This window comes from Gavialis gangeticus, unplaced genomic scaffold (assembly GCF_001723915.1).
Source record: "Gavialis gangeticus isolate Ggan-Ray unplaced genomic scaffold, GavGan_comp1, whole genome shotgun sequence".
Classification (NCBI taxonomy): Eukaryota; Metazoa; Chordata; order Crocodylia; family Gavialidae; genus Gavialis; species Gavialis gangeticus.
Genome location: NW_017729032.1, coordinates 218,603,710 through 218,611,997, shown reverse-complemented (window position 1 = coordinate 218,611,997; position 8,288 = coordinate 218,603,710).

Sequence of the window (8,288 nt, the reverse complement as noted above, 5' to 3'; positions counted from 1 at the left end):
CATCATACCTACATCGGATTTAATAGCTTTGCTCCTATTGACTTCATAAGGTTGATATTTCATTCTCTGCCCTTGGAGCTCCTGCCCACTAGGATCTCAAAGCTCTTTAGCAAGGTTAGTAAGACCTGTTACTACATATCTTAGCTAGATGGGGAAACTGAGTCCCAAGTGCCTTTTTATTATGTTCCTGAAAATATAAGAAAAGCAAGGATTTCTGTTATCGGCCTAACCACATGGTTGGGATAGACTTAGAAAAATTTTTGAATGAAGTGCATGGAATTCAGGCATCCCAACCTCCAATCTACTGCTTCCAGCCCTAGATAAGATTCTACTACTATTCTAATCCACTACTTCCATGCTAGATAAGATTGCTTAGAATATTGCCATTGGTAAGCATAACAGAGAAGTTAGTGGTTGGACTTTGTGCTGATGATCCCTTGGGTTTAACCATGCATAGGGTGAGAGGTGTAAACTAAATAGACGCTTGAGTGCCCTGGGCACCAACAGTGCAAACAGTGTCAGTGGCTACATGCTCAGTGGTGGCTGGGCTGGTAGCACAGCTGTTTTTGCATGTCTCCCCACTAGGGACTGATGTCTTGATTTCCCCTCCACCCCCTTAGTTAAGTTGGTATATAGAGCTTCTGCTGGTACATAGAGCTTCTGAGCTTCTGCTCAGATGGATCCAGACATCCAGACACCTCCCTGTGTAGGACTAAAGTCTAAGTCCATATGTAAGTGTGGAGGCTGTTCCGACATGCTGTAATTACAGCACATTGGAACAATCGAGTCTGCTGGAGTATGGTAATTACTGTGCTCCAGCCAGCCTCCACGTCTTGTTTATCAGCATCCCCACGTTTCAAAATGGCAATGGGGGTGCTTTATCTGAAGTCTGCTGCCATTTTGAAGCACAGCGATGCTGATACACAAGACGCTCTTGGCACTTTAATTAGAGAGACTCTTGGAGTCACTCTAATTAAAGCACCCACCCGCAGAGCATGTGTATAGATGCCCTAAGGCTAGGGACATACATTACACACAAACTGGTGTAGATGATCAGAAACTGATTTAAACTTGTAACAGAACAGATGTTCAGTGCACATAAACCAGTTTGAAAATGACTGAAACCAGTCTGAGATAAACCTGATTGAATGTAATATTTGACTGAACTGATTTGGGTCAGACCAGTTTATGCAATGTCTGTCCTAGACCCCTTCCTGCTTTAAGTTAAATCAGAGTCCCCCAGCATCCCAGATGGTTTGTAACCCTGGGTGGGGCTCTGCTCTCTGCTCCAGCCCAGCATGGCTGGCCCCACCCCTCTGCCCCCTGGCTGGAGCTCCAGCAGAGACTGCAGCTACAGTTGCATCTGCCTGGCTTCCTCCTGCTCTCCCCTGCCCACCTCACTACTTCCTGCTCAAGCAGGGATTCCCCCCTCCCCTCTGCCTTATATAGACACCTCGCAGCATTAGGTAGCAGACCACATGCTGGCTACAATCTGTGCTGTGGGAGATGGCACAAAGGCAGACAGGACAGTGTCTGCTTAGGGCTTTTTGGAGCTAATCAATAGGTAGCTGGTAATGTCCCTGTGTTCCTTCCTTGCAAAAAGTTGTTTAAGAAGAGCTTGAACTAATGAGAGAGGCTTGTGTTTTGTTTGATGGCCTGATAAACGTTAACAACTCCCTGTGTAACTTCCTACTGTGTAACTAAATGCTCTGTTATCAACAGGCAGGCGGTGGAAACCCCTCCCTAATCAGAGTGTCCTGCCACGGCCTGGCCACACCTCCCCCTCAGTTCAGCACTGAGGAAGGGAAAGGAAAGCTGCTCTAGCGCTGCCCACCCACCCCCCGCCTTCTAGCCTGAGCTCCTGCAGGCATGTGCAGGCATTTTCTCAGTCCAAGGGGATGTCTGTGCAGTTACAAAACAATTTGGCCTAGCCAGGTTAGACTAACCTGCAAAGACTGAATCAATTCAGGCTCAGGCTTTTTGAATATCTGTCCCTAGCCTAAGACTCTAAGTGCTCATTCTTCCTAGCATATGCAAAGATCTCAGTACCTGCCAATATGCCTTCTACTGCAATATTTTTAGATCAGTGAAGTTACTGAAGGATAACACCAGCAGACTAACTCTGGATTTCTCCAGTTCTGATGAGTAAATCAGGTCCTTAATTATTTTTAGTTGTGGGTTATTATTTTGCAACCTTAAGATAGGCTAGTACCTTTAATTCATTAGTAATTTCAACAGTTCATTAGCAAATGCCATTACCTAGGAAGACTGCAGCTTAGAGGGAAGCACACCCGGGAGTTAAATATAAATGAAAGCACTGACAGAAATGAATGCAGTTTTTGATCCCAGAAACTCCCTTCCATCCAGACTGCACCCTGATGAGCACAGCTGGACACAATAAAAATTGGGAGATGAGAGAGGGGCTGGCCTGTTTAAAGGTAGATGATCAATCCATTTCATCCTCATGTTTAGTAGAATGTCAAAAAATACCAGATTCTTCTTGGGCTCTCCCAATCTATGCTGCAATATCCCTTTAAAAATTGTTCCAAATGACTACATAGGATTACCATCTCTTGAACAGTTTATTTCTAGTGAACAAAACAGTGCTGGCTCCATGGATATCTATGTGTTCAGACACCTATATCCCTCCCTCAACTATTTACCAAGGGACAAATGAGTGTTCTGGCTGCCAAGCTCATGACACACTTAGGTAATGGATGAATACCCTCAAAGGCTGATGCTGGCGGGGAAGCAGGTCCCTCAGTCCACTTCCCTGGAGACATAAGACCTTGTCCAAACTTTTTCCTATGCTAGAAAGGGTTTTTCAGAACATATATATAGTTATGTTAGCAACCACCCTAAAGTAATTGCAGTTTTTGCTGATATAGCTTATGGATAATAAAATAAGCTTTGCTAGCAAAAGTGCTTTTTTGCCAGTATAAATGTATCTGTACTAAGGCTTATGCCAGTATAAAAATGTACAAGAAATTACCTCTCTAACTGACCTGACTACAATAGCCAAAGTTTCTAGTTTTGACCTGGCCCCAGTCACTGAATCCTCCTCCTCCTGACAAGCTATCTTTAGTGGGGGAGCATCTATATGACACACATACTGTGGAGCTGCCTAATTAGCTCCGCAGTAAAATCTCAACAGCTACATGTGCAACCCTATTAGGCCACAGGAAACTAATTAACTCTGCCACAGGTTAGTACTTATAAATGCAAGTACTATGCTGCAAAGTTCTTTAGTGTGCAGCACCGCACATGTAGTTGCTGACAGGACTGGCTGGAGCACAAGGGTGCTTCAGTGTGGGGACTACCTGCTGGTTTGCCCCACATTGGAGTACACTTGTGTCCCAGCCAGCCCCTCAGCAGCATGTTGAACTTGATTGGAGCAGCCTGAGGCTGGCATGCTGGCCCCCTGAGCCTCCTGCCAGCCAAGGCTACTCGGACCTGGCTCAACATGCTGCAGTCCTAGGTGCATGTTTAAATGCAGCGCCCAGGAGCTATAAACTCAGGTGTGATATGTGCCAGAGTTCATTACTCCATGCTGATAGCATGTGTAGATGCGCCCAGAGTAAAGTGGATGGTCTTATGTTGTTCCCAATTTCTGCCCTGGCTCATCACGTGGGACACTTAGCACATGTTAAAGCTGTGAGGTATTAAAGTTAAACCACGTTCTAACTTTGTGTATCCACAAAGTTTGGTGCCAGGGCAGGGATGAGCAATCAGCAAACTGTGCTTATATTATTTCTGTAGATCAGTCCAATGATAGCTGTACACATTACTTCATATGATCTGGAGATACTCCTCCCACAAAAAGTCCTAACTTTGTTATGAGTCAATGGGACTTAGCCTGTGTTTTACTGCTTGAATGTGCAGATGCTCACATTTTAAGTGCAGTTAACATTCTAAGTGTAATGTCCAACATGGTCTTCAGCTGCAAAACTCCCCTCTGGAGTGTTTTGTTTGGGTGCAAGGCAAGATAAAGGTTAAAGATTCCCAGTGATTTGGTTAGGCTAGGAGGGTCTATGGTTTCCTTGAGGCAAGGAACATGGGAGAAAGATGGGCCAGGTTATTTGCATGATCAAGAGACCGTCAGTCCTACTTGTTTTTAAAACTTCTGTGAACTTGCTGCTCCCCATTCCATACATCTGATTATCTCTGCTCCTTCTGCTCATCTTGTACTTTTGATAGCCTCTCACATAGACCTTGTCTAAACTTATCTGCCTCAGCTGCCAGAAGAGCCTGGAAGAGCTAAGCTTTCAGAGCAGTGGACAGCAGTTGCTGGTGTCAAAACACCAGAGTATGTGCACATCCATGCACTTCTGGCACATTTGCACATCTCCTCTGCACAGCAGCTGTGCTTCTAGAGCATAACATGCACTCTGGAAAGGCTCCAGCTGTGAAAGGGACTGGTGGGCTGAAGGCACAGGAGTACCCATGGGCAACTGGTGCCTCCTGATACTGGGGGGGGCAACAGCAGCCAATCACCAACCGGCGGGGAGGGGTTCCCCAGGGGCCAATTGCCGCTGATGTCCGAAGTGCCGGCAGAAAACCCGGAAGTGCTTCTCTTGGTGCCCCCCACTATCTCAGGGGGACACACCCACCATTTCCCCTCACTCCCCAGCTGGTGAGAGACAGTCTTGGCAGGGGGCACATACTCTGCCTGCCATGCCCCTCCTATGAATCACCTATGGGAGTACCTTTGGTGCACCTTCTTTTTCCTCTACTTAGCATTGGTACAGTAGTAACACAGCTGACATAGAGGAGGGGTCCATCACCACAGAGGGGCTTTGGGTCTGGATGCACTCATAAGTTTTTCTATTAGGACAGCAAACAGGATTGGTAAAACATTGTCTTGTAAACTAGGTTTCAAACCATCACAGAAGAGCTAATGGTCTCTTGATTTAACTGAAAGGGGACTAGAATAGGCCATCTGCAGTGAAACCTCTTCAGCAGTGCAATTTGCTCCTAGGTTTTGCTTGCTGGAGCCTGAATGTACTGAACTTCTGGAGAAGATGAAAGACATTTTTTTTTCTCAAAGATTTTTGCTTAAAAGGAAGGCTGGGTAGCTGGAGAAGATAATGAAGAATTTATGGGTGATTTGATTTTTATTTTGTATGATTATACATTGTAATATTGGTAATTGTGTCCAGAGCATGGTATACACGTACAGTTTAAAACCAAAAGTGAACAATCAAAATAAGATGTATAGGTTTTAGAACCCTCCCTTATTTAGTTCCCACCCACCAGAAAAGTATGCTTTTTGTTGACTTTCCATGTTGCCTGGAATCTCAGATGAAAAGTTATCTTTTCAGTGAGTGTAACATGGGTTTAATCTAATAAATCCTTGGGGGCAGGATGGCAGGGGAACATAAGTTTGACTATACCCTGAATTTAAAAGTGGAGAGACTCTCTTATTTTCCATTATTTTGCAGTGCCCAATAGTGTGATAATGGCTTTTGAGTACAAATAAGATATGGCCCCCAAAGGGCTTACAAATCAGGTTCAGTCATAATGCAATGAAAAGGGGCAACAGAAAAGCAGGGTGTGAATGGAGAAGGAAGGGCTGCATAATAACAAGATTAGGTGGTTACTTAGGCCTGATTTGGAAAGTTTTCCTGACATAGCAGTGTCAGTTAGGAATGTAAGAAAATACATCCTCACCAATGGAGCTGTGCCTGCCAAAGCCCTAGTGTAGGTGCAGCTATACTGAGAAAAAAGTCCTGTTGAGTATATAAACTGCATCTCTGCTAAAGCAGTGTGTGAGAACAATTTTATTGCCAAAACCTTGTAACTAGACATAAGACCTTGGTATACAGCTGGGAGGGACAGAATTGTTTTAGCTTTTTAAAGTGCAAGGCAGGGGTGTTACAAGCCAAGTTGGGCCCTGGGGCAAACCCTGTGGGAGAGAGAGGTAGGGCATGCCGGCTCTGAGAGTAGGGGCTGGGGAAGGGGAAATGGGTCCAAAAGTAAGAGGAACAGCAGTCATATCCAGCTGGGAACTTCTAAACAGCCCCTCGCTGAGCTGCTGCTGCCATGCAAGCTCCACCTGCTCAAGTGCAGATTCTGCAGGGGCGGGGGGCAATTCTGGAACCCCTCCTAACTTAGGGTTACTATATTTTTAGTTTTAAAAAAGAGGACACCTGTTGGGGGGTGGGTAATATGATTGGGGGGAGGGCAATAAGCCCGTGCCCTGCCCTGCCCTTGCCACTCACTCCCAAGCCACAGCCCCCTAGTCCTGCTGCTGCCCTCACTCCCGATCCATAGCCCCCTGTTCCCCACAGCCCTGCAGCATCTTCAGGCTGCCCCGCCTCTGCGAGCAAGGGCACCAGCACCAGCCCCAGTGCCACTGGCCTGGCCACTCAGCTCCCTGCTGTCCCTGAAGCCCCCCTCCCCAATTCCCCTGCTGGAAGGGCAGGCCCCTTCCCCACCCTGCTGCAGCCCCAGCATCCAGACAGCTCCCCCCAGTGCCAGCAGGCATTTACCTCCCCTCACACACCCATCCCTTCCACACACACAGAAACACACATACACATACACATCCTTGACAGTCCCCAAGCCCTGGCCCTCCAACTTCCTCCCTCCATAGACTGATCTGCATCCAGCTACTGGGGCTGCTCCTACCACCCTGCTTGGCTGCATGCAGCCACGTGTGTGTGCATGAACAAACACGTGATGCCCCCTGCCTCCCATCTCCCTCCCCTGCTCCCCCCAGCCCAAAGCAGCTCCTTGCTAGGGCAAGCCAGAAAATGCCAGGACAAACTCTGATGATGAGCAGAACAAAATTCAGGACATTTGGTCATATTTTAAGGAACTGCCTGGATGGAGATGGGAGGACCCAAATAGAGGACGTGTCTGGGAAAACCCAGACATATGGTAATCCTACCTAACTTGGTGCCTGGGGCAGGTATCCCTTTTGCCCACTCCTAGTTATGCTACTGGTGCAAAGTAAAAAGTCCACTGCACGGATTCTACCAATCCACTTCATTACAAGCCACCTAGTGGAAATACTGCTTATACCAGCTAAAAGTACTGCCGCAGAATAGCTTTAAACTAGGGGTGTCAAACTCATTTGGCTGAATGAGTGTCACGGAGCTTGTCCACAGGCTGGATCACACCCACAGACTGGCCCTGCATGCCGGATCCAGATGATGTCCTAAAGCAACTGGAGTGGATGCCATGTGTGGCCCTGCATGCTGCCTGCGGGTCAATGCCAGGATCCCCACATAGCATCAGGGGCCAGAATACTAGGCCCCTTTGATACCCCTACTTTAAACCAGTTCCCCAGAGGAGATAAGCAACAGAAGCAAAAGGACATTGTGTCTGCTTACATTAAGGTTCTCCTTGGCTAAACTTGGCAGACCGAACCAAAGATAAATGTCTTGGATTTCTTTTCACAAGTTCCACGTGTGTGCATGCACATGCATGTACATACGTATGTGTGGATGTGCACATGTCTACATATGTGTGTGTGTACATGTGTGTGTGTGTATGCCAGTGTCCCTATCTGCCAGCCAGCCGGGAAGGGTATTTTATGCATAGGAATTCAGGATCTGGCAGGGGGAGGTACTGCTTATTCTCAACTCTGGTTGACTTTAGTTTGAGTTGAGAGTGCATAGCATCCTTGATGATCAACACCTTTATGCATTCATGATCTAATAAGTCTTTTAACTCTCCAGGAGACAATGATCCTCCATTGTCTGTGCCCTGACTACTGCTGCAAATGCCTGTGTCATCTGTGTGCAGCAGGGGGTGGGAAGGAGGATGGGAAGGCTTAGATTTCTTTTGCCTTTGCCTGGGATAAGGAAGATCTGTGGAAAAAAAAAAGACTGTCCTCCCTCTGCTTAAGGGGGGAGGGAGGGGGGACAAGGAAGCTCCATGGCTCAATTGCTGTCTTTATTTTACTTGAGGCTGCAGTTTCATTATGAAACATGTGAGGCTACATTTTCTATGCAAGAAGCGGTACTGCATAAAGTTAGGCTGTAAAAACACAAGGGACTGGCTGGGGGGTGGGGAACAAAATTAAATTAAATAAAAAATCAACCTTGCAAGATAACCACAGGGATCTCAGTGATAAATACAGCAGTCATTCGGACTGGAGCAAAAGGGTGGTCTCTCCAAAGGCTGCAGAGGAACTGCATTGGCAGCTTGGGCTTGTTAACAACGTGAAGCAAGAAAAGGGGGGGAGATCTAGACACGCTCTCGCTGGCAAAGCTGTCACGATCTCAGAAGGCAAACAACTGAAGTGTTCTCTAGCAGGAAGGTGGGGAAAGTGGCAGGAA